The sequence below is a fragment of the Seriola lalandi genome, unplaced genomic scaffold (assembly GCF_002814215.2).
Source record: "Seriola lalandi dorsalis isolate HSWRI2012SDOR001 ecotype SW California unplaced genomic scaffold, Sedor1 jcf7180002054910, whole genome shotgun sequence".
Classification (NCBI taxonomy): Eukaryota; Metazoa; Chordata; class Actinopteri; order Carangiformes; family Carangidae; genus Seriola; species Seriola lalandi.
The window spans coordinates 847173-872043 of NW_019525462.1; the positions used below are offsets into that span (position 1 = coordinate 847173).

General features: G+C 41.2%; 1 long non-coding RNA gene across 2 annotated transcripts in view; it reads right to left on the reverse strand.

The window, feature by feature from the left end:
* LOC147817719 (uncharacterized) overlaps nt 1–24871 on the reverse strand; it is a 95984-nt gene that overhangs the window by 7827 nt on the left and 63286 nt on the right. For both annotated transcript variants that reach the window (XR_015436111.1, XR_015436112.1), the window contains exon 4: nt 11191–11253. This is a non-coding gene — a long non-coding RNA (uncharacterized LOC147817719). The remainder of the gene's footprint in view (nt 1–11190; nt 11254–24871) is intronic.

Consider the following 24871-nt stretch of genomic DNA (forward strand, 5'->3'; position numbering starts at 1 on the left):
ATTCCATAGAACAGAATTTAATACATTCTGAAAAGATTTTTCAGACTGCCTCGTAAATTATCTCACCACTTGTCCTGCTCTCCTATTTTCCCCCCGTCACCTTCCACTATAAACTATGGCATACAGAATACATAAGAAATACCACATAAAAATAACGACCCCGCTGCACTCATTGCACTCACTCTCTCTCTGTGTTCAGTTATACACTCCGACGCCCAGGAGCTTTTTGAGAAGATGCTGATCCACAAATTCCCATGGGTTTGGTGGAGTGGACCGGAGCCAGTGGAAATTGCAAACAAACACTGGAGCTGCTGTGTCTGATGCGAGGGCAAACAACCTCAAAGCCCTCATTCTCACACATCACATCTGTATGTGCGATTGTGCATGTGTTCGGGTGTACGTGAAGGATAGTGAGAGAAAGTGAGAAAGAAATTGCTTGTGTGTGTGTGTGTGTGTGTGTGTGTGTGTGTGTGTGTGTGTGTGTGTTTGATTGCAAGACCTAGAAGACGTTTCAAAGGCATTACAGCATTAGATTTATGAGGGCATTCTCAGTAACACTGGCAATAAAACAAAGATCCCAGCTCCTGTCAAAAGTTCATATTAGGTCTTACTGTGGCGAGAGAGTGTGGGAGGGAGAGAGAGAGAGAAAGAGTGTGAGAGAGCATGGAAGGTAAAGAAAGAGGTAAGACTAGGGGACAAGAGAGCAACACAGAGCTGGGGAGCTGGAGAGCAGAGAAAACAAACAGCAAACAATTTCAAAACGGGGAGAGAGAAACCTCTCATGACAGGCCAAAGGCGAGAAAAGGCCACAACCAACAATTCAAAGAGCAACCGAGAGAAACAGTCACCAGCTCCCCCCTCCCCTCCCGTCTCTCCACCCCATGGGTTTTAGTGGCCAAGCCCACACCACATTATGGGTCCCTGGGTTTTTTATAATGGCTGGGTGTGTTCTGATCCCGCACTAAAGTCATCTGCAGTTAAATCCCATTCCTAATTAGTGGTGGGAATCAGAATGAAAAAGGGGAATGAGCAGATCGGGTGAGGAACAATTAAACAGCAACTGAAGGAAAACAATATTTTCAAACAATATTTCACATCGTGTGTTGTGTTATGCTGCCACATAAGGCACATAGTGAAATCATGAAGCTGTGGATTTCAACTCATGACTGAGAATATGTGTCACATTGCATCTTTCTTCTCTCCCTCTCATGTTTTGTACCATTCTCTACTTGATGTAGCATAATCCTACCTAAAACTTCTATCAAGGTAAATTTTGCTATCTAAAGAAAATTAAATCGTTTGTTTGTTTTTTTTCATTGTTGATATGTTGGATTTTGTGAGGATATGAATGAATGCCAGTGTCTTGAGAAAGTTTAAAGGATACAACTGTTTACAATTAAATGTAGGGATGTGTGAGTCCCATTAAAAACCCATTGTTTTACAAGTAAAGTTATTTATCTGAATTAGTGGAACAACTGTAAATAGAAAGCTAACAGATGTATGTGATGAGCAATGCTTGGGGGGTTCCCAGTCTAAGCTGTAGAAGACATAACGTAGAATAAAACAATGACTGTATATGGTAACATTCAGTACACTGTGAGTCCTCTCCATATTCTTACAGGAAATGACACACACAGACAACAGACTTGTCCCACTGGCTGATTTCAAGAAGGGTAGGAATGATTAATGTAAAGTTTTCAGTGTCGATACATATAGTTTTGATGGTGTGGCAGTTGGCATGCTTGTGTCTGAGACATCATTCAGCGATGGAGTTATGGCAGGTTGGGAAATTCAGGAAGTGAGAATTTAAGGTGCAGCTGCACAAGTTTACATATGTTATCTCTGGTGGTACTATTAAAGAAAACAAGACTTCCAGTGAGTAATTCTTGCCAATAGAAGCACTAGTATTAATAACACTGAAACAGGAACCAATACACAATCACACTCAGACACAATTTTAAATGTGTCCAGTGACAAATTTGGCTCTTGTAAGAATCAAAGACAAAATTTAGACTTAAACAACACATTCTGCTGGTTGCATTTTAAGTTTGGATGTCTACTGTAAGCCTCATTGAGAACGACAGTCTATTGACTACATGCAGGGAAAGCCTTTTGACAGTGCGTCTGCATTCTATCTATAATACCCCACTTTCTCTGAGTGCTGAGCAGCTTCTCCTACTTTATGATACAACCCAGACTCGCATATTTCTTTGCCAGTTATTTCTTCATAAGCTTCTCTCTATCCCTGAAAACTGTCTCCATACTGTAAATTGGATTTTTAACTATTGTGGGCTACATCAGCTACAACAAAAGAGACTTTAAAGCTCATGAAACGCATAGTTTAAAAAAAGGCTGCATATGTCAACTATGGAGAATGCTGGACTTTAAAGTAATGGAATGAATTATAGACCTCATCACTGCTGTTGCAGGTCACAAATGTAATGGTTTTTGGATTAGCACTGGATTGATTTTTTTTTTTTTTTTCCTTTTTTTTTGTAGCAAAATGCTACATAATGCTGACTGTTCAGCTTCACTCTACAGCATGTGTTGCAAGGAGCACATTGTAAATCTCACATGACACATATCATAACATTTGATCTTGTGAAACTTGTTAGTTCACAGACAGGCTCTTGGCTGCATCGCACAGTGATCCAGGAATCTATTATCACTCTACAGCATACAGACTGCAACAGTGAGCTAATGTTTGTCTCTGTGTTAATTGATCTAAGCTGCAAGCATGCATTCAGCTTTTAAACGAAAAGGCAATGAGTGTCAGTTTTTGATTATGGATCACTGTTGTTGGCACTTGGTGTAAATGAATCCCATTAGAACTTAAGAAGTTTCTGCAAAGTTTCTGTCCCATTCGTTTATTTATCTCTCTCTCTCCGTCTGTCTTTTATCATTACATCTCCATAAAGCAATTTTCTAGTCAACACAATTTTTTTTTTCAGTGTTATGTTAGAAGCCAAATGTGCTGACTCGCGGCATGGACATGATGTCAACACACTGGTATGCACCTCCGTCTCTCTGGGGGGGAGGTTGTATTTGATTGACAGGTGGTGAATCAGACCACTAAGTGTGGATTGCGTGCTGAAAGCAAGAACGAAGGCGGCGAGTGGAAAGGAGGGAGATTATGACTGACTGACTGTACCTGCTGAGCAATTAAGAGTGAGATTAATTGGTTGCTTGTCCCTTCATTGGACCGTTATTAGCCAAGGTGCTCCTCTCTGGAAACCATTTAAATGTGAGCTAATTGACGTAATTGTTCTGAAGATGACAGAACTCCTTTGCTATTACAGAACACAGTACGCTGCTCCTCTGTGGGTTAGCAATGAGCTAAATGGTAATTGACAAAATGTTGCAATTCAGTGAGAAGAAGCAGCGGTGAGAGGAAGAGATGAAAGACAGCAGGAAGGGCGAGAGAACAGAGGGTAATAGCAAGAGGAAGAAACAATATTGTGTATGTACACAAGTGTGTGTGTGTCTGTATGTGTGTGCATGTTTAAACAGCATGAAGTTGAGGTCATGGAAACTTAACTGCCTGTGTGCTTTGGCCTGTGGATTAGCCAGGACATGCCTCTACTCTGGCAGGAATGCTTCATTATCACACACACACACACACACACACACACACACACACACACACAAACTACCCACACACATGCACACTTCCACATACAAGGTCAGGCTTGGAAATTAGAGCAGTGTTTGAGATGACCTTGTGAGACCACTTCTACAAAACCAGTTAAAATGTTTATAGGATTTATAAATGATCCATCCGAAGCACCGACACATATCACATAATATATTGAAGCTCAAGTACATTGTGTATTTATGATCTCACTAAGTCATACACTTTAAATCTTGATACTTTTTAAATATTTAAGTGTGTGTTAAATATTTGATTGTATATAATCAATGCAATACTTATTATCAAAAAAAAAACAAGATGCATATATTTTTAAACCTCCCTATCAGTGTATTTGTAACTTGTGTGATGGAACATTTATGCTGAGCATCATGCATATCACTGAAGAAGATCAGGAGGAGTCAGCCTGCAAAATAAGCTGTCATGGAGATTAGATCCCATCAGCAGCATTCAGGATTTTGCCCGAGTTTGCAATATCGTTCATTAAAAAGACATCAAATTATGTGACAAAGTGACAGGGAACTATATGTTTTTCAGAGATATGATATAAACCAATTAAGAGTAGTGTCTTTTCTTGCATGATCTCCAAGATGATCAGTCTGATAAACAAGTATTCACTTACATCTATGCTGTTGAAAGGGGATCTTTGGTAACTTCAAGTAAAGCAGCTTCTCTGCTGTGTTTGCCACCGAAATCAGACCGCTTCCAGATTTCAAGATCTTGCTGATCTGAAGAAGTGGCTGGATCAGTGCAGATATATCAAGTATTTTATCTGAGAGATGCAACAAAAGTGCTAAAATAAAACATTCCTCAGCTTAAGTGCTGCATGCTTTCAACTCAAACAATGCTTTTACCAATAGTTCCTTTTTTTATGCATGTGTATGAAAAGTATTTTATATAAACAACAGAACAGGTGCAAAGGAAATAAAAAAGCTTGAGTTAAGTTGAATATTACTTTATGCTGAGTGTGACATATAATTACCACATGAGCCATATTATATTAACACAGTTAAATTACATCCATAAATGTTTTACATATAAGCACCACATCCCCTGCTACATCTGGAACCATCTGGAAGTATTTGAAATTATTGCAGCTAGTAGAATTAGCATAACTAGATGTTTTGTTTTTATAGAATATATGTAAAATTCTATTATGAAAACTGTGTACAGTTTGCATGTTTTAAAGAAATTAAAGCAAGCATTTAACTCTAAATTAATGAGCGTGTTTCCTGTTGAGTACTGTACTTTCTCCAATGAGATAAAAATCCGCCACACCACCTGGAAAGTATTACAGTAAGTTACAGTGGGGCATATCTTTCCCTCAGTGAACAGGAAATGGCTTATTTCTCTTGAGTAGACCCTGTCCCAGCTAGGGAAGAGGCTAACCACATGAAGCTCGTGTGATCCAGTTTGTTTACACACGGTAATTTGCACAGGTGAGAGAGGATGGGCCGCTGGCATGAATACAGCTAAGCCTTGTTTAGTCCTCACCATGAGGGAATGGAGGTCATGAGTGGAAAGTTTCATTCATCAATCCCAGACTAAGATTTGTTCAGGTTTGAAATCACATATGTAAAATAAATATTCTCAAACAGTTTTAGAAATAGTTAAAAAGTGTCTTTTCAAGGTGAGAGTGGAACGTCAGCAAAGGACGGGCAATTAAACAGTGGGAAATCTGTATTTAATTCTGATTGACGTGAATACATATGTTACAACCACATAATACAGTACACACACACACACACACACTGCAGTTTAATGTAACATGGTCTTGGAATCTAAGCGGCTAAAAGTGACTTTACAATAACAAACCTGCCTTGAGCCACACCTGTGGAAAACAGCGGTACAGTGGTTAGCACTGTCCTTCAAAGCAAAAATGCATGACATTTTTCCCCATATGTTTGTGCAGCTTTGAATCACTTTCACTTTTTTGAGTCACTTTCCTCCATTGCAAAGGAATATCAGGTGAATTGAACTAGAAAGGAGCTTCCCCACAGCACGCGAAGGCTAGACTCCAAATATAATTTCAAGTGACTGAATTATAGTCACATTTTAGAGGCTACTTCAATCTGCTGTTAAACATCTTACATCTGCACTCGCCTACTTCCTTTCTTTGGTTTTCCTGCGGATAAGTGGTCAAGTGTGCTCATTAGGTCTGTTATGTAGGGCTGCAAGTCTTGTGACAGTGTTGTGGAGCTGTCGCTGGCAGGACAAAGACACACAAAAGTGTCAGTCTGACCCTGTCACATGGGCCTTGTGAGACAGGCACACAAACAGAAGTAAACACCCTGACATCCCTCCTGCAGCTCTGAGTCATTCTTATTCTTACTTTGAGAGCAACTCTTGACAGAAAAAAAACATACAAGAGCGTCATTGTAAATATTCTTTTTAGTGAACAGTTCCTTCTAATCTTAGTAAATTTCTTTATCATCCTCTCTTTATTCTGCCTCTGCGACCTCGATCTTTCCTTCCACTCTCTTAATTTCATTATCTTAAGTTGTTGAGGGTTGTTGTCTTTCACGCTTCCTCTACCCTTCCCTCGTCAAGGTTACGGAAGAAGGTTACTTTTTCTCACTTTCCTCTATCCTTTGCATATCAACCTACCATTCATCCTTCCTCCCATTGTTGTTGCCTGTCTTACGAGGTTATTCAGACTTGTTTACAACTCTCCCTCCCTCTTTTCTCCCTCCAAACACTCATACATCCGTCATCATCGCTGATCATCCATCACTGATAAGACCATTCCTCCATCTTTACCATCCGTCTTTAGCGGTGGTTATTTACGTGTGCTTGACTCTGTGCCATGCTGTTTACTGACCGTCCTTGCTTTTCTTTTTCCTTTTTTTTTTTTTTGGACTGCTCTGAGTTTTTGAAGCTTGCTATCTATAAAAATCACCACTCTCTTTCTATCCCTACATCCAGCTCTCTCACCTTTCCCGAAAGTTGGGTCCTATTTGCCGCTACCTCTTTCATCATCCCTCTCTTCCTCCCCGGCTCTCTCCCTCCCTCCCTCTCTCCCTCCCTCTCTCTTAGAGAAGTTATTTGAAGTTTATTTGGGTTTGTTTATCAAACATTTCTCTTCTTACCCTCCCTCATTCCCTGCCAGTCCACTTCTCCACTTATTCCCTCTCTACCCTGCGGTACGAAAGTTGTTTCACTTGTAGACCATATGTATAGCTCCCTCTTTCTGAGATCACATACGGGCAAATGTTGCGGTCGATGCTTATTTCTCTCCTCAGATGAAAGGATGCAGAAAAAAAAAATCACAAATATCTGACCAAAACAAACTAGGCTAGACAGTCCACACCACCCCACATAATGGGACTGTGGATGTGTGTGTGTGTGTGTGTGTGTGTGTGTGTGAGGGGCATGAAGCATAAAGTTTGAAGGGACGCTGAGAGGCAAGCATATATGCACACAAACACGCGCATATAGTCACACAGATAGAAACCCTGTCAGATGTCCATCTCACACTTCAGAATTTATTTTATTTTTTCTCTGCTTTATTTATGCAGCAAATCCCCCTTTCAAATCCAGCTCACACCCGTTCGTCTGACTGACCGGCTGCCCTCTGTTTCCTTTCAAAGTGTAGGATTTCATAGACCTTGAGCAAAAATGGAAGATCGGGTGAGAGGGAGAAAGAAGGAACACAGCTAAGGTAATAACCTGATTTCGCCTCAGTTGGTTTTGATTTAAGAAAGGAAGAGTGTGTCAGAAAAGCAGCGGGCGCTCTCCTGTCTCGATTTCATGCCAGATTTTTTGAAGAGAGAGGCGAGAGAGGGATGGAGGCACAGACTGAAAGGAGAGACAAACTGAACAAAGAGAGATAGAGACAGTGAATCACACCCCATGCCAATGAAATGAAGTGAACTGACACAAAGAGACAGAGATACCATTGAGAAAATGAGCGCGCTACAGAGGGAGAGAGGGGAAGGGAGATGGAGAAGGACGAGTGGGAGGGTATTACCAATGAATGAATTTTTAATAGCTCTCAGATCAGCCATACCAGGAGCACAAACACAAATAAATACCTCGCCTCCATAATTTCAACCTCTTTTGATAATTTTTTTTTTTTTTCTACCAGCATGATTCTTAATCAGTCAGCAAACATGACAGTGTACCTGACACCAGATAGCAAGGGAGACACCCTGACAACAAGACGGGCAGGGACAGAGAGGCTTCTGGGTAAACACAGCCTTGCATGCCACTCACACCACACACACACAGCCAGTTGATTACCCCAGGTGTCTGTATTCACACATGAGGAGCATTTGAATTTTAAACTCCTCCAAAAACATGTGTCAGCCCTCACCCATCTGTCTGTCACCCCGCAATGCCCTGACAATAGCACAAGCACAAATTAATGTAAAGCTGGAAGAATGTGCCAATTTACCCCAATTTCCTGCTTACAGCATCAGACTTTTCTTTCAAATGTGTATTTTTTTAGCATAATACATGAGGCGTGCCATTTTCCTTGCCAAAAGCATCTCCATATCAACGAGGATGTCCCAATTTGCCGATCCTGAAGCACATCCCAATTTAGTGCTTAAAACATTACAATTTTAGCAGCTATATTCAAATGTACACCTCTGCATGAGGGGGAAAAAAAGGTTACTCTAGTGCATTTTGCCCGTCACATTTTCTTGCAATGCTGTTGCATGTTAGCATGTATAGTCAGGAAAAAAAGAAAAACATTTAAAAATAGTTGTCATTAAGGCGAAGATATTGTAGTTTTATAACAATATCTACGTTTATCATTTGTGTCAAGCTGGGAATTTCTCAGTCGGCAACTTCGACTGGTTTTATCCTGTCTTCATTTTACCTAAAGATGAATTTTTCCATTTGCTTTCTATCAAAGTTGCACCTGAAGTGAGCAAGTCTGTTGTAGCTTGGTCAAGCAGCAAGGAGCATGTTGATAATACTTTTGTTATGTACAGTGGGTATAGCAGAGCTTTGTTCAGCTTTGGTTAACTATAATACAGAGCGGGTTAAAAAAAAAAAAGAAAGAGACAGATTCAGCCTTGACTTCATGGCAGTGCCAGTCTCTCATTATTATAAGTATTAACTGACTAGCAATATTCAATGTTAATCAAGTGTCAACCTTACCCTTACTTTTCTTAAGCAAAAAAATGTCTCCCTTGTCTGTTATGCTTTTGTAACAGTTATAACTGGCTCAGAAATCCGTGTAGTAATATCTTGTATAATAATAACAATATCAGCATAGCATGATGCATGCAGCTTATTAAAAAAAACTGAATAAAAAGCTGTAAACAGGGCTTTCAATGTGGTGATGGTAATTGCTTCCTGTGAGGCTGGTAGCTGTCAACAAGACAACTACAGGCATAATACTAAAAGAAATAATGATGAAATAAATAATGATGCCCATATATATAAAAGAGTGGGATGTCAAGAAGAAGAAAAAGTCCTCTAAAAATCCAAAATTACCATTTATAATTTCTTAAAGTTGAATGTACTTTTCATTTTTTTATGTTTGTTTGTGCTGCGCAGTAATTACATTGATTGAGGTTGTTATTCACAGGTTTGCCTTTGGAAGCAGTAACTCAGCAGTTGCCTTGTAGCTCAAACTTAAAGATAAGGCAAATAAGCATTCTGTGCAGCTGTGCAAGATTTGGATATGTTTGCTTAGCATCCAGAGGATGAATGTAAGCTTGTAGCCTACGTGGAATTCAGGAGTGGTGGTCTATTTGAACAAAATGAGAAAGATGTGAAGCCAAATGCAGAATGATACAGGTGTTGTCATTTTTTGCCAGTGATGGAATCCAAATAATTTCCAAACCTGCACAGAGGGGTAAAATAATCAATATTCAGATCCTTCTGTGTTGTTTAAGACGTCTGCTGAGTTTTCAATTTTATTTGTGAGGCAAAAGATTGATTTAAATTCCAACCAGCAGTGTCAAAAATGCTATCCCAGCTTTGAAGGGCAAGTTTTAATAAGGTTTTATTAAGTAAAATGGATCAGCGACCTCTGAGATTTTAGGGTTTGGTTGTTTCTCTGTTGTATTCTCTTTCCCAGGGAGATGAAATCATAAAGCACCACACTGGCCTTTTTGCAAAATGTGATTAATCCAACTTGATTTAATTAACATATAATTCTTCTTTTTTTCCCCCCTTTATTCAGCTCCTGCTATACTTTGTAACAGAAAGAAGCAGATGTAATCAGAACAGCTGTCACGTTTCTGGTAGGATGAGAAAAGAGAAGAAAGAGACAAGAAAAGAATGACTGTAGGAAAAATACAGTGTTATTCTGTAAGCTGCTTTTGTTTACCCTTGTTTATGCTTAAATCCATGGTTTTATTGTTGCCTTTAAGAAACAGCTCCCCTTTCCACTCCCTCCTTCTATCCAGTCATCCATCCATTCATCAAGCTTTCTTCACTCTGCTGCAAATGTTCTTTGGGCCAGACTCTTGTTTTTTTTGTTTTTTTTTCTGCCTGTCAGTTGGCCTCTTCCCTTCCTTTCTCTCTCTGTTTTGACCGTGTTTATGTAGCACACAATTGTATCCCCTTGTGTGTGCCTGTGCACACATACTAATGCACTATTAAGTGCAGAGCAAAAGGCAAATGACATTGTCATTTGGATATGTGCTGCCCTGCTACTTCTGCAGGGCAGACTGGATGCTACAGTGACTCGGTATCGAAAAGTGACAAGACAGCAAACCGGGCTGGGGCTAGCTGGTTAGCAAGTGTACTTCAGTAGAAGAAAAGAAGTGATAGAAATAGAAGCAAAGCTAAAGGGTTGCTTTCCACTGCTGGAGACAGCTCCCTTGCAGGTAAATGAATGAAGTTTGATTAACTATTTGTAAGTACAAATAGTTTTTTTAACTACTTCCATGCTGGTTCTTACAACATTTGTGTAAGTCTTCATTTCAATGTAGCGGCAGTCATGTGATAGTAACAGGGCTAGGAAATTAACATCATGATGTACTGAATATTGGGTATTTGAGGGGCCATATTTGTTTACTTGAGTTGTTAATGAGTGATAACTGTAGGTTTCATAGTTTTATAAAGCTGTGTGCTCATCAAAATTAAAACTGACACAGACACACACATGCAGAGTCCGTGTCATTGCCCTACAGGCAGTAGCTGAAATGTACAGTTGTAACATATTTAACAATATCATATAGAAGCAGTGGTATTCTTTCTTGCACCTATTCTTATTATCGAGGGCTCTTACAATGACTCAAATTAAAACTCCTATTAATCCGACAGTGTAATCCCTCCATTGCATGGAGCAGTCTTTTCAGCTTGAGTGTGGATTAGAGAACAGTGAGACCCTGTGTTGGTGGTCACTGGTGTATAACACCTCATAAAGATAATATGCAGGGTCTGTGTGTGCGCGTGTGTGTTTCCTGCTGTGCTGGTGGTCAGCATTGTATACCACAGAGTGTGTGTGTGTGTGTGTGTGTGTGTGTGTGTGTGTGTGTGTGTGTGTGTGTGTGTGTGTGTGTGTGAGAGAGAGTGTGTGTTGGGGGTATGGTGTACATGTGGATAATGTGCTTCTTTTCTTCCTTTGTGGTTACCTGGTGAAGGGGAAAATCCCTGTGAGGTGGTCTTCTCGCAATGTGGACTACAAAGAAGGGGGCCTGTAACAGAGGAAACAGTGAATTAATAAAATAAGCCCCCTGAGTCGAACACTCTTTCTAGTCAGAGGGCTCAGAAATGGCATGGAGGTTAGAGTTGGGATGGAATAAACAGACGTTGCGACAAAATGTGTCATCCCTTACCGAATCAGTAAGGACAAGTAGTCACGTACTCATATATTCACAGGCCTTATTGGGATGAGCACCCTAAATAAGCTTCTTCTCCACATTATCTTTTTCATTCTAAAATCAATAACTCAAAATCAGGCTTTTTCTTTCGAAACTAATTCAGGTTACAGAACATTTTTAGTCATTCACCCTCCCTCTTCATCCCCTCTCCAGCAACTCATCATGTTGCTCATACTGCATTCCTTATTTGTATGTACAATATCTCTAAGTATCTATAAAATCCTAATTCCAACCCTCATAGTGACAGGGCGAGCAAATGCACCTCTTGACCCCGCTGCATCTCATTCCCTGAGATCATTTGCTAAACACAAATTGGAACTTGTGGGCAAAAATGCAGATGCGAATGGGAAATTTAAACAGTAATAATAAAAAACATTTATATCCCTCTGCTGCTGTATGGGAAAATCTATACCGCACAGCCTTCGTATAATCATGAAAAGATATTGGTCAGAGATGCACGGCTGCACAGCCCTCACCGGAGCTTGGAATGAATGTATTCATCACGCACTGTTGTTGAATCCCAAATGGGGACAATCTGAAAAGGTGGTTCTAAACATAAAAACAGTTTATCTTCATTTGAAGCGACGATGCATAGTGATGTTTGTGTGAGTGTGTATGTGGCCATGAATCTATAAAGAGTTGTACAATATGTACTCATGGCTGACTTTTATTGCCATGAAAACGAGACCCACTAGTCTACCGTGGCAAACCAGCAAATATTGTTCCATGGGCTTATAACATAGTGAAGCACAAAATAATGTGCCAAGTAATATGCCTTTAAAAGTTAATACTATGCACATTTTTATTACTTTCTTGGTACTATTCTGATGATGAGGTGGTTTTTGTTGATAGACAAAACTACAGTTATTCAACTCTTTGTGCTCTGGGAAAAAAAACTAAATTAAATGACTTTTTAATTTAGAAATGTAACATTTTGCTGATATTAAAGGAGCTTTTTGTAAGTTTTGCTATTGCTTCATAGCTAATGTTAGCATTAAGACCTGTTTACTTACCAGTCTTTGCACAAGCTTCAGCCATTGTTACAAAACAAGAGGTTCTAATGCGCCCTCTCACTTCTTCAAGGAAGACTGGACGCTGCAGTGACTCGGTATCAAAAAGTGTGCCAGTCTGACCCGGCTGAGGGGTAGCTGGTTAGCATGCTAACTGCAGTACAAGAAAAGAAGTGATAGAAAGAGAAGCAAAACAAGAGGGTCGCTTTCCACAGCCGGAGGCAGCTCTTGGCAAGTAAAGGAATGAAGTTCGATGGTGAACTCGCAATATTTCATCTCAACTGGTAAACAAACAGCTGTTAACGATGGCTATGTAGCATCAGCAAAACTTACAAATGGCTCCTTAAAAAGTCCTACTTGCCTTCTAAGCTGTTGTTGCTTCCCTGAGATACATTTCTTGTGGAGTGGCACCAACATCTTCCCCTTATATCAGCACTTCTTGTGATCCCGGTGTCATTTTCTCCTGCAGTCATTTATCCATTTTTTGCTGGCCTGCTGGAATATTTCCCCAGCCCACCAAACCGAACTATTTTTAGAATATCTTACTGTATTAATGAAGGATAGATGTACTCTGGTCATTTTGTAAAAAAAACATGGGTGGGCACATGCAAAGTGTCAGGTACAGTGCAGAACAAAAATCTCCTAATCCCCTAACTCTTTGCTATTCATTATTATTTCACAGGGCAGCCGTCCCAAATACATAAGGCCCTTACCCTGCTCAGCCCAGTCTGCCAAGCTCCAACTCTGGGTTTGATGTTTCTCCAACATCCAACAAGCTATGATTATTTCATTCCTTTTTTTAACATAACACATCAATTATTCAACCTTTGCTAGACCAGATTTGATTTTTTTGATTTAACAAAAATGACTGCGTGTGTGTGTGTGTGTGTGTGTGTGTGTGTGTGTGTGTGTGTGTGTGTGTGTGTATGTGTGTGTATGTGTATATACAGTATGTGTGCTTCCACCCATCTAGGGGGAGACTGAATATAAAATGCTCTGCAAAGATAATACCTCATGCCTTAGATGAGTGATGGATGGTGAAGAGGGTGGAGTAGAAGAAGAAAAAAAATGCAAGTACTCTGGAATAAATGATAACTGCATTAGCATAGGATAGCAAATGCTCCCTTCACTCAGAGAATAAATTGCCTCCCATCCTCATGGCAAGCTGTCCACACAACAAGTGTAACTGTGACAGTGGACGGTGTGTGTATGCGTGTCTGCATGTGTGCAAGTGACTTTTCTTGTGCTAATTCCACTGAAGTGCAGCACTGCTGTAGCTGCACTGCAACGCGCATAAAAAAAGATTAGAATATTACACATTGACACAAATCCATTACCTCCAGCTTCTGCAATGCAATTAAGTCATTTCAAATACCCATTGGGTAGCAATAGTAAACTTTTTACTGTATCAATGTGATGAAGTCCTAAAATGTATAACTTTTCCCTAAAGCATTTCATTGTTAAATTAATTAGCTTGCGATGTACAAGTCTCTCATTAATTCATACCTTTTACAAAAATTCTTCCTTTATCCTTTGGCCTCATTTCCTCTCTCACTCTGCCTTTCCCTCTCTCTGTCTCTCTCTGTCTCTCTCTGTCTCTGTCTTTCTCTTCCTCCCCTGCCATTCCTCTCCTCTCCTTACATCCTCATTGCTGCTAATGAGCCCACTTAAATCTATGCCAAAACACAAACAGCAAGAGAAGAAGAAATAGGTGCAGTGCTTACTGGAAGCTCTGTTTGTTAAAGGATTCATCATGTGCGCTGTTTTCAATAAATAATAAATGCAAACGCTGACTTTTGTCTGCAGACGAGACTTCACGACATGAATTATGCATTGTTATTCCTGGATAGGGCAATACAGGGACAGGGTGGCAGTATGTTGTGTGTGTGTGTGTGTGTGTGTGTGTGTGTGTGTGTGTGTGTGTGTGTGTGTGTGTGTGTGTGTATGAGTATGAGTGAGTGTGTATGACTGTGTGTGCACATGCGGTAGATCCCTGGTACAGGCTGGGAATACAGTTTCTGAGTCTTGCAATCAAGGCCCTTATGTGGACACAACTCACAGTGATTACAACTCTTAAGATATTGTTTTGTGTGCAAATACATCTTTGTTAAGCTCCCGGAAGTTCATCTTGACTTTGTGTTCAAACTTACCTCAAAGAGATCAAAAACCGCACTGTTCAATTACTATCATTAGCTCATCAAGTCTTTATATTGGTTGAATGACGAAAAGCAGGATGTGAGTGTGTGTGCATTTTCACTCTCCTGTCCTGTGTGTAGGAGGTGTGTGAGGTGGCCCTCCCAGCACATTTTGTGTTTACAGTGTTTTTCCATTTGATCTCTACTCTCTCCCTTCTCCTCCTCTCTTTTCCTGCTTTTTCCTACTCTGTAATCATTACGACAACAAAGGAAGCCACGTTCCCGCTAGACAGTGCAAAGGTTCCACTAGCCATGCTAAAATGTATGTGTTTTTTTTTTTTTTTCTTTCTGCTTCTCGTTCTCTTGTCAGCGTGGAACATGAGTGGAAAACTTGATTGAAAATCAGGAAAAAAGGGAATAATTACAAAGGGGGAGAAAGGCACCCATCCGCCCGCGACAGCAATCATCAGTGATCTCTGCTGTCATTTCACTCTGCAGTAAATAAATCATCAAAAGAAACAAAGGGGAAACAAATATGCAAATAAACCCCAAAAAGGCCAGTAACATCGGCCTACCGCCACATGGGAAGAATAGTAGTGGATTATTATCATGGCAGGTTATGACTGTAATGAATCTGATTTCCTCTTGTTTCATCTACCTTGACAGTACTGAAGTCACATACACAGAGAGGGAAAAAAAACCTGAAGGGATTTGACGGTTTGATTGAGGAGGGAAGGGAAGGGAGGGAGGGATGGAGGGATTAAGGACAAGGGGAATGGAAGGATTGAGGGAGGGGGAAGGAAAGGCAGGGAAGAGGGGCAGTCGACATCGGAGGGGAGAAGAAAGAGATTTGGGAGGGGAAGGGAGGAAAGGAGGGAGGGAAGCTTTTGAGGTTGTATTCGACAGTGCTGTGAAAGGTAGCCATCAAGGGCTTTGATGAAAAGTGCAGGCCTTCTAAAGCTTAGGAGTGACAGCATATGATTTGGTCAAAGCATGAAGCTTTTCAAAGGTAGACATTCTCACTCCTATTCATCTCTCTCGGGTTGAATATAACTTTTGGGCTGAGCTCTAGCAAAATTCCGAATTGGTTTGACAGATAGACTGCATGTGGTATTGTCCCTGTGACTTACAGACAGTAGGCTGGCTGAAAATGTAGACATCCTGAAATGAAGGGGGATTACATGTAATGTTTCAACAAACTGTCCTAGATCAGGAGCTATGCTGAAAGCCACATTTAAAAAAAAAAAAAAAAAAAAAATTATCAAGGAAGTGACACAAGATGCGTAATTCTATATGCCTAGAAGAAACCTCATTATCTTTGCCCTTGGTTCTTCAATGGTAGCCATATAAAAGTATAACAGCTAAGCATGAAATCATGTGTGAGCGTGTTTGATTGACAAAGTCCAAAAAACCTGCCTGTTAAAACATTCAGCTGCCCAGAAAACCCATCTTAATTCTATTTTAAGCAAGAAAAACACTGGAATTAAATGCATTTCACACACTATGAAATCAGCTTTTTCCACCCTTCATGCCACAAACACACTTCTTATGGCTGTTATATGTGTTTTCTACATTTGGTAACACCTTAACACATGGCCACTGCTGCGAATAGTTCTCTTTGAGTGGTGCTTGAGGCTTATTAGCCGCTTGGCTCGGCAACAGCAATATGGACAGGCTTTCTGAGCCAACAGTTGTTAAAACTGAGGGCTGAGGTTTACAGGCCTAGGTCAGTGGTAACAGGCAACAAGCCTGTCAGATGAAGCCGATGTGTCATTTTTACACACACATGCACTAACACACATACATGAAATACATTATGTTGGAAATAGCGTGCACATTAACACCTACACACATAGATGGACAAACGTACTTATAATGTAGGAGCATGCATGTGCACAAAAAATGAGCATACATGTGTATAAGCCATTATGTCTGATAATGGTGTCTAGTTCTCTCTCTCTCTCTCTCTCTCTCTCTCTCTTTCCCTTTCTCTCGCTAAAAACACACACACACTCGCACACGCACACACACAGATAATAGTGTCTAATTTAGGCCCTCATATCTGTAGAGTTCTCCAGAGGACTAGACCTCATCAGGAAATATATTGGTGACCTACATACTAGGAACACACAGACAGACAGACACGCACACGTGCAAACACACACACTCACACACACACGCACACACACACCAGCATAATTGTACATGCTTTGGCACTGGCACACAGACATCTATAGTACTTACAGGCAGCTGCAGTGCGTGCCTGCATGCAGACATGTGCACAGAAACATGCTGGTGCAGTCTGGGTATAACTGTGCCAACAACCCAATCGGAAACAGAAACACATACAAACACAGACTTGTAGGCATGAAAGCATGTCTATGTGCTGTATACATGTCTTCTTTCACCCACTCTGCAAAACGCACCGACATACTGTATGTAGGAACAGATGCATCCCATCCACTTGAAGCAGTCACACTTTTCTGCCGAGGGCAGATCTGCCAGAGATGCGATACAGTAACTGCACCCTGTTTCTGGTGGGAAGGACTGGAATCGCTGTATCTATGCTGTATTATGCATTCTGTTGGCACCAGACAGACCTCCAGTCATCATTTATCATTCATGGGCATCGTCTGTCAGCTTCACAGTCTACTAAATGGCCGAGAGGACCTGACAGCGAGTGGGAGAGAGAAAGAGAGAAAATCTCAACAAAACATTCCAGAAGGCCTGACTCATAAACAGTTATCACCACTGCAAACACCTAGACAGAGAGTAAGTCAGACACACGATGAAGAGACAAGAGAGTGAGATGTGAGAGGGTATTAAAGAGAGAGAAGATAAAGGAGATGATGATTATTACTTCTCTCATACAGCTCCTGATATCTTTGAATGACCTGGGGTCATGAAAATGTATTCAGTGGTAGGTTAAAGAGAGGTCTGGAGCCCCTGCTCTATGTGTGGAGACATAGTCAGACATTTGTGGGTGACTGTCTGCTCAGCACTATGTTTATAAATGGCTAAAAGAACCTGACTCATATGTACTGTATTGGAGGCTATGTTTGAAGATTGAGATGGAACCGAGGTTAGGACCACAACTGGTGCAGAAATAGGCATTTGAACAGCATGGAAACACATTAACTATTTTCACGTTTATGGGTGGTGTGAGGGACTTGGCTCAATGGCAAAGAGGACCTGACTCAGACGTAGGGGTGTCTTTACTTAGCACTGCAGCTAAAACGTAATGGCAGCTTTTGGAGCTGGTGTTGGACCACAACTGATGGGAGTACTCGTTCAGTGTAATTACAATTAAAGCAGACACACTGCCCCGTCCATTGCGTGTTTGCATTAAGTGACAGATTGTGTTTGGATTTGTGTCTGTCGATAAAGGACACCTCAGGATAAAGTGGGAGTTGTATGACTGTGACAGTGAAACGATTTGATGTGAACTGGAGCTGCTGATGATGCGGCAGAAAAGTTGATCTTCCTTCACTCACAGAATGCGCCTAGAAGGCAGGCCCAGTCACTGATTGTGTAATTATCTGTTGCCTCAGTAAATCAGACGCTAATTACAGGCAGATTGCGTGCGCAAATTGAATGAAATTTGAGCTGTGCTTTCATGTGTGTAAATCTGGCCTTGAGTCAAAAGACTCAGGTAGTTTATTTCATTAATGGCAAGGATTTGTTCGAGGCAGGAGAGTTGAAACTTTGAACCCAGTAAGTTGATCAAGATGTTAATTAAATGTCAGACAGACTGACACGAGGGAGCTCCTAGCTGCCCTCCAGGAGGGCAAAATTAATATCTGCTTTAGTCATTGTGGACAAAAACATGAAAAGGCTGATGGTAAAATGAGGCCTCACCTCATGTTCACAGGCCTGCAGAGACCTACAGCACAACAGCAGGAGTGAGAAAGGTTGACACAGCAGTCTGCAAGTTCTCCTCATGACACAGGATGGAGAAATGAAACACATATACAGTATCTTCTATGTGCATTCCACAGACAATAGAAAAAAAAAATATGACCAAAGTTTTGAAAAAGTTTCTCTAGGTTTCATGACCTTGCCAGACAACGAAAATCCTCCTGTTCTATCTCGGGAACATAGAACTATGGCAAGGCAGTTTGTCTCCTGCTGCCTCTAGGCAAGACAGATAGAAGACAAATGGTCTATGCACCCACTGAGCGGCCTTACTGCTGTACACACTATAGATTTATACTTTAAGGTGACACAGATTTAGCAATTCTTGAGTATTTATCACATTTTCTGCTTTGATGCAGATTTAGAAATTTATATTATGAAGATAACAAATTTAAAGGTTGTGCTGCTTTGTTGGAGCTATGAACTCTGAGTGCTTTCTAGCTATGCTATATTTAAATTTACTAGACATATATAGTTAATTATTTTCTTATATTATTATGCCCACTGTCTTTATTTTCCTTTACCTACTATTTCCTTCTGCGAATACATCAGCAACTCAAATGAAACATGTCCCAAGTTAAAATTGAAAAAAAAAAAAAAAACGTTGAGGGTTCAGCGTGATGGTGATACGTCTCAATTGCAGGACGTTATTTTCATGAAATAAGACAGAAAGCGAATGCGAGGCAAATTTAAAGGGACAGAGAACGTACGAGAAACTGACATACAGACAGAAAAGAAAAGGGGCGAGTGGAACAGAAAGGGTTTTGTAATCATATGTTCATGTGTGCTACCAAAGAGCTGAGCCACTGTTATGTAAACCAGAATGAAACATTCATGAGCAAACCATCGTCTCGCTCTCAAGCCACTGGGATAGTGCATGAATGACCCATATGGTGTGTTGGCTACTATCTGAAACTCATCTATAGCGAAGGGAAACACTGTGAGAGGTTCAGTCTGCTGCTGAAACCTGAGGAATGAGAAAATATATGTTGGAGGGCAGGGAATGGGCCCACCTTTATTAGCACGGATGGGAAAAAAAAAAAAAAAATCTTACGTTGCCAGAGCAACTAAGTTTACATAAAAAACCTTAAGGAGAAATATGGAGAGGGGTGTTGGTGGTGAAGGGAGAAGGGAGAAGATGAAGGGCAGAAGCAGGGGTACATGAGGAGGAAGAGAGGAACGAGAAGAGAGACAGGGATTAGGCAATAAAAAGACAGATGAGATCAAGAGACAGATCTGACACGCTCAGGCAGCGTATGCTTTCTGTGAGCCTGGGAGCAGCTGAGCTAACCACACACACACACACATGCACACATGCACAAACGTTGTGATGTGGTTAGCTGTGACTTTGTCTGACTGGGTGTATAGATGAGATGCTTAGAGAGGGGTTGTACTGTAGGAAGTTGTGCCAGATCCGCACCACACCACACCCCAGCATCATAAGGAGAAGGGGACTTAGTGGGCTTTGGGCTTCTGTTGTGGTTTCTTTCATTCTATCCCTCTTTTTTTTTCTCTCTCTCTCTCTCTATATCTCTGTCCTTGCTGTCTGTCTGTTTCTCGGTCCAACGCTCCGTTTCCCTTCGGCTGTTTCTCTGCATTTGCTTCTCTCTATATCCATCAATCTTTCTCTCATCCTAAACCCATCCATCTCTCACTTTCTAACAGGCAATACAACGACCATGAATAACATTTGCAGGGGTCTGACGACACATCTGAATGCAGCCATTCAAATAGGCGGCGTAAATGTCTCGAGCTCAGCAATCTAAGCTCAGACAGGGAAACGGGACTATGAGGGGATCTCTGAAAGCTTTGTGACAGTATGAACACTGACCCGCTGGGATACTCAGGAAGTCTGAGTCACATCACTCCCACAAATGGTTAAAGAAGCTGATCTATGAGGCATGTGTAGACATAAGTGCAGTAACATGAACACAGGAGGAGTTTAGATTATGACTGTAATAAGTATAGGAAACTCCTACCAGAGAAACCACACTGCTCTGTGATCATAAGGTGGTGGGTTTTGTTGAGGTTTAGAGCTTCTGTTGTGGTTGCTTTGTACTTCAGTGCTATTCTTTTCTTTTTTTTTTCCCAGGATTATCATGACATGCACTTATTCTCAATCACTCAACCCCTGTCTCTCTCTCAACCCCAATCATTTTTTTTTCTCCTACAGAGTGTAACTTTAATATCCTTTAATGACTATAATATGATATTTACAACAAATAAAGCCAGATTCTATCCTTTGAGTTGCTCTGACTTATAGCTGCTGTTGGAGTTTCTTTCCTCCTCCCTCCTCTCTGTTCTCAAATAAACCTTGCTTTGTCTGGGAGAGAAAAAAAAGAAAAGGAGCTATACCTCATTTTACCTCATTCATTGAAAGAAATTTTAAACTGCCGTCTGTCACCAGGGGCGCAGGCTGGATCAAGACTCTAGAGGTCTGAGTAATCCCTAACTCACATGTATATAAAACCCACACGTTTCTATACGCACACAAGCTGCACTTGTACACACATGGAAACTGACAATCAGATTTTCTGTCTATATAAACACACACACATGCACGTTCACACACTCTTCTACCATCCACCCCCACATCCCTTCTTCCCCTATTTCCTAAACCTCAAACACCCACACACTGTGTCTTGATTCAATTAAACCACAGTCAAGTCTATATTGTGACATACACCTCATGGAGGGAAGCGGGAAGTGTGTGTGTGTGTGCGTGTGTGTGTGTGTGTGCGTGTGTGTGTGTGTGTGTGTGTGCGTGCGTGCGTGCGTGCGTGCGTGTGAACACACTGTAGTCAGATCAGCACCTTGCAAAGTAGCTTGTTGGTGTGTGTGTGTGTGTGTGTGTGTGTGTGTGCGTGCGTGTGTGTGCGTGTGTGTGTGTGTGTGTGAGTGTGTGTGTGTGAATCAGACATCATGACCTCCTTTGCCATGGCCCTTCCTGCTCATTGTGGTAATGGATGAGTGAACTTTGACCCCTTAATACATTCTATCCCTTCCTTCTCCTGCTGCTCTCTTTCTTTCTCTCTCCCCATCTTCTGCTCTTCTTTTTTTTTTTGTTCTTTCTCTCACTTCCTGTCCGTCTGTCTCTCTGTCTCACTCTCAATCTCTCTTCCCTAATGAGACAGGGACTGTCCTCCCTGTGGGGAAAGAGGTCAGTGCCCCTGACACACATATGCACACACACATACACACACACACATGCACACACTGAGATAAACATACAGACATAGACTCCACACATGCATACACATGCAGATAGGACACATGCAGACATGCACACATCTATGCAGATAAAAGGACAAACCCCCACCACCACAGTCACACACACACACACACACACACACACACACACACTGACCCAGAAATCCCATCTCTATTATGCAGAACATCAGTTAGCTGATGGTGGGGCTGATTATGCAGCTACCCTCAGCGAGCCCACAACTCCCTGGTGGATATCTGCCTTTAAAACCCCAATCCCAAATGTCTTCTTAGCATATCAATAGAGAATTATATATTCCTAAACAGTGGGACTTGCATACATACAGCTTTTCACAACTTTCTCATCTCATCATGTCACAGGATGACCCTGTTTGAAAAAAAGACAAGTTTAAGCAAACATTTCACACTAAAAGCATCCAAAAGTAACATTTAACTGTCACACTGATGTAAAGATTACAGAGGTTCCTCATCAGGAGTGGTTTCTCTATCTATCATCATGTATTCTATAAATATTGTATAAGCAAGTGCACATATGTTATTTTCAGCTTGAAAATGAGCCAAAATCTTGCATGTAAAGTTTTATATTTCCTTGGCCATATAACTTTTAGTTTGTGTTGAAGCAGTCCACTACATGTTGGGAAATTCAGCTGTCGGTCAACTCACCTAACAAAAGATGGCAAAAACAGACACATCGGCCACAATAAACTGCTCCAGTGCTCTGTGCCGAGACTTTAAAGCATACACCATGACAGAGGTTGTAGCACTTTGAAATAGAAAATGTTCCAGAAGTTGCCATTTGACACATGAAACATCCAATTACTGACTTTTAATTTCAGTTGAACATGGGGCCGACCGAGACTCGGCAGGTAGCGAGTGTCGGCCACTAATCACAGGGTCAGCGGTTTGATTCTTGGTTCTTCCTGTCCATATGTCGATGTGTCCTTTGGCCTGACCACTGAACACACTGTAGTCAGATCAGCACCTTGCAAAGTAGCTTGTTGGTGTGTGTGTGTGTGTGTGTGTGTGTGTGTGTGTGTGTGTGTGTGTGTGTGTGTGTGTGTGTGTGAGTGTGAGAATGAGAATGGGTCAATAAGAGGCAAACTTATAAAAGTGCTTTGTGCTGTTTTGCATGCAGAACCTGTTAGATGAAGATTTTATGCCTCTGACTGGAGTCTTTTCTATGGCAATTGAGGCTCATGTGTACTCTAATGTTTAATGGTTCCTCATATTACAGTGCCGCTAACAGAAGACATGTTTTTGTGTTCAGAAATACTGAAGTTGACTTCAAAAGCAAACTTTATAATGTGATTTTCAGTGGGAAAACTTCTAGTACTTTAACTTTATCACTTTCCACCCTCCACTGGCAATTGTTAATCACTAAAAGGTCAGGTCTCTTAGTTTGAATGTGGCTAGGGTCTTCTATCAGTAGACATAATGAGTGCGGATGAGTTATCATGGCAAAATCAGAGAAGAAATGGCCTGATGGATGACTTGATAGTTTCAGAATCGAACATTTGACAGTAAGTCTTTCATTGCTGCACGCCGCATTCATCTTAAATCTGAAGTCTCCGGTACGATGTGAACACGTCAGCAGCAGCACAGAAACTAACTTCAGATCACTCTACAAATACCTTGGCTTGACTGGGTCCCAGAGGGCTGGCTTTATAGATTGGTGCAGTGCAGGGGTGAGTGGTGGTGACCCCCAACAAAGATTGCTTGCTAAGCAAATAAGCAAAGTAATCTGGCTCTGTGTGTGTGGGTGTGTGTGTGTGTGTGTGTGTGTGTGTGTGTGTGTGTGTGTGCATGCACATATATGTGTTCATACATGTATGCATGTCTGTGTGTGTGTATGTGTGTGTGTATGTATGTCATACACTTGTGTATTTGTCTGCATATGTGCTTGTGTGTGTCTGTGTGTGTGTGGAATGTGGTCCCTCTTGCATGTTCATTGATAATGCCATGCATTGCCATTCTGCATGTTTTAGCTTGGTAATTGAAAGGCCATCTGTGGTCTACTGGGGAGGTTTAGTAAAGGGTAAACTACGAGGCTCATTATTTTAGGAGAAGGAAGCCCCCTGAGGCCAAAACAAATAAGTTTGTGTCCAGTTTAACCTTCAGAAAACTCATTTACTGTAGGTAAGGTTTATGCATGTGCAGTATTCATGCATGTTCGTCATGAGTTTGTGCAGACTTGCATGCATGTTCTCAAACAGCAGTAATAAAACAAAGTCAAGTTGACCTGTAGTTGTGGCCAGACACAACCAGCCGCTACTTTATCAAACAGACAGTGTTGCCTTAGCCAAAACTTTGTCCAACAGAGCATAAAACAAAGAAAATTGGTTGCACATAGTGAGTGTGTGTCTGCTTGTCTGCCTTTGTATGTCTGCTGGGTCCATAAACATGGAAGCAGACATGACCTGCATGTCTCAGCAGTTTCCTGTGTAAGCCGACGTCTGTGTGTGTGTGTGTGTGTGTGTGTGTGTGTGTGTGTGTGTGTGTGTGTGTCCGTCCATGGTTCTCCTGTCACTCCTCAGACCTGCAGACACTTTCCACTTTATTAGTGTGTCTCAGTGTCTGTGCACCAGCACATGTGTGTCAGCCTTTACATGTATGTGAGTTTCCATCTGTCTCCTGTCACCACCAGTCCTCTCTGCACCATTAGGACCTGTTAAGATCAGGGGTCATTTCTGGAAAGGTCAAAGTTCACTCTCTCAGAGGTGAAAAGTCACCAGAGTCAGGTCTGCTGTGAGGTGACACTGAACAAGTACACATCTGCAGCCTTGACAATTTAACGCCTTTGGGAACTTAGAGAACATCTCATGTGGGCGGCATACAGTGTACTCAACATAAAGACATACCACAGCGCTCTCTGATGAGTAAACTGACATGGGAACAGTGACAAGTGGTTACCCAGCAAAACTGAGTGATATAAAAACTAATGAATGACTTACAGTATGTTGCCAAGATGATATGAAAGCCCCTAATGATTAGGATTTAAACATTTCTCACTCAGGCAACTTTTGTTTGCTGTATCAGAAAACACACCAAACCTCTCCTCTCAAAGATTCAACCCTGGAACACTGACATAAAACCAACACACAGATGTTTAAACCTAACCTCACGCCATCAGAATCATTTTAAAGA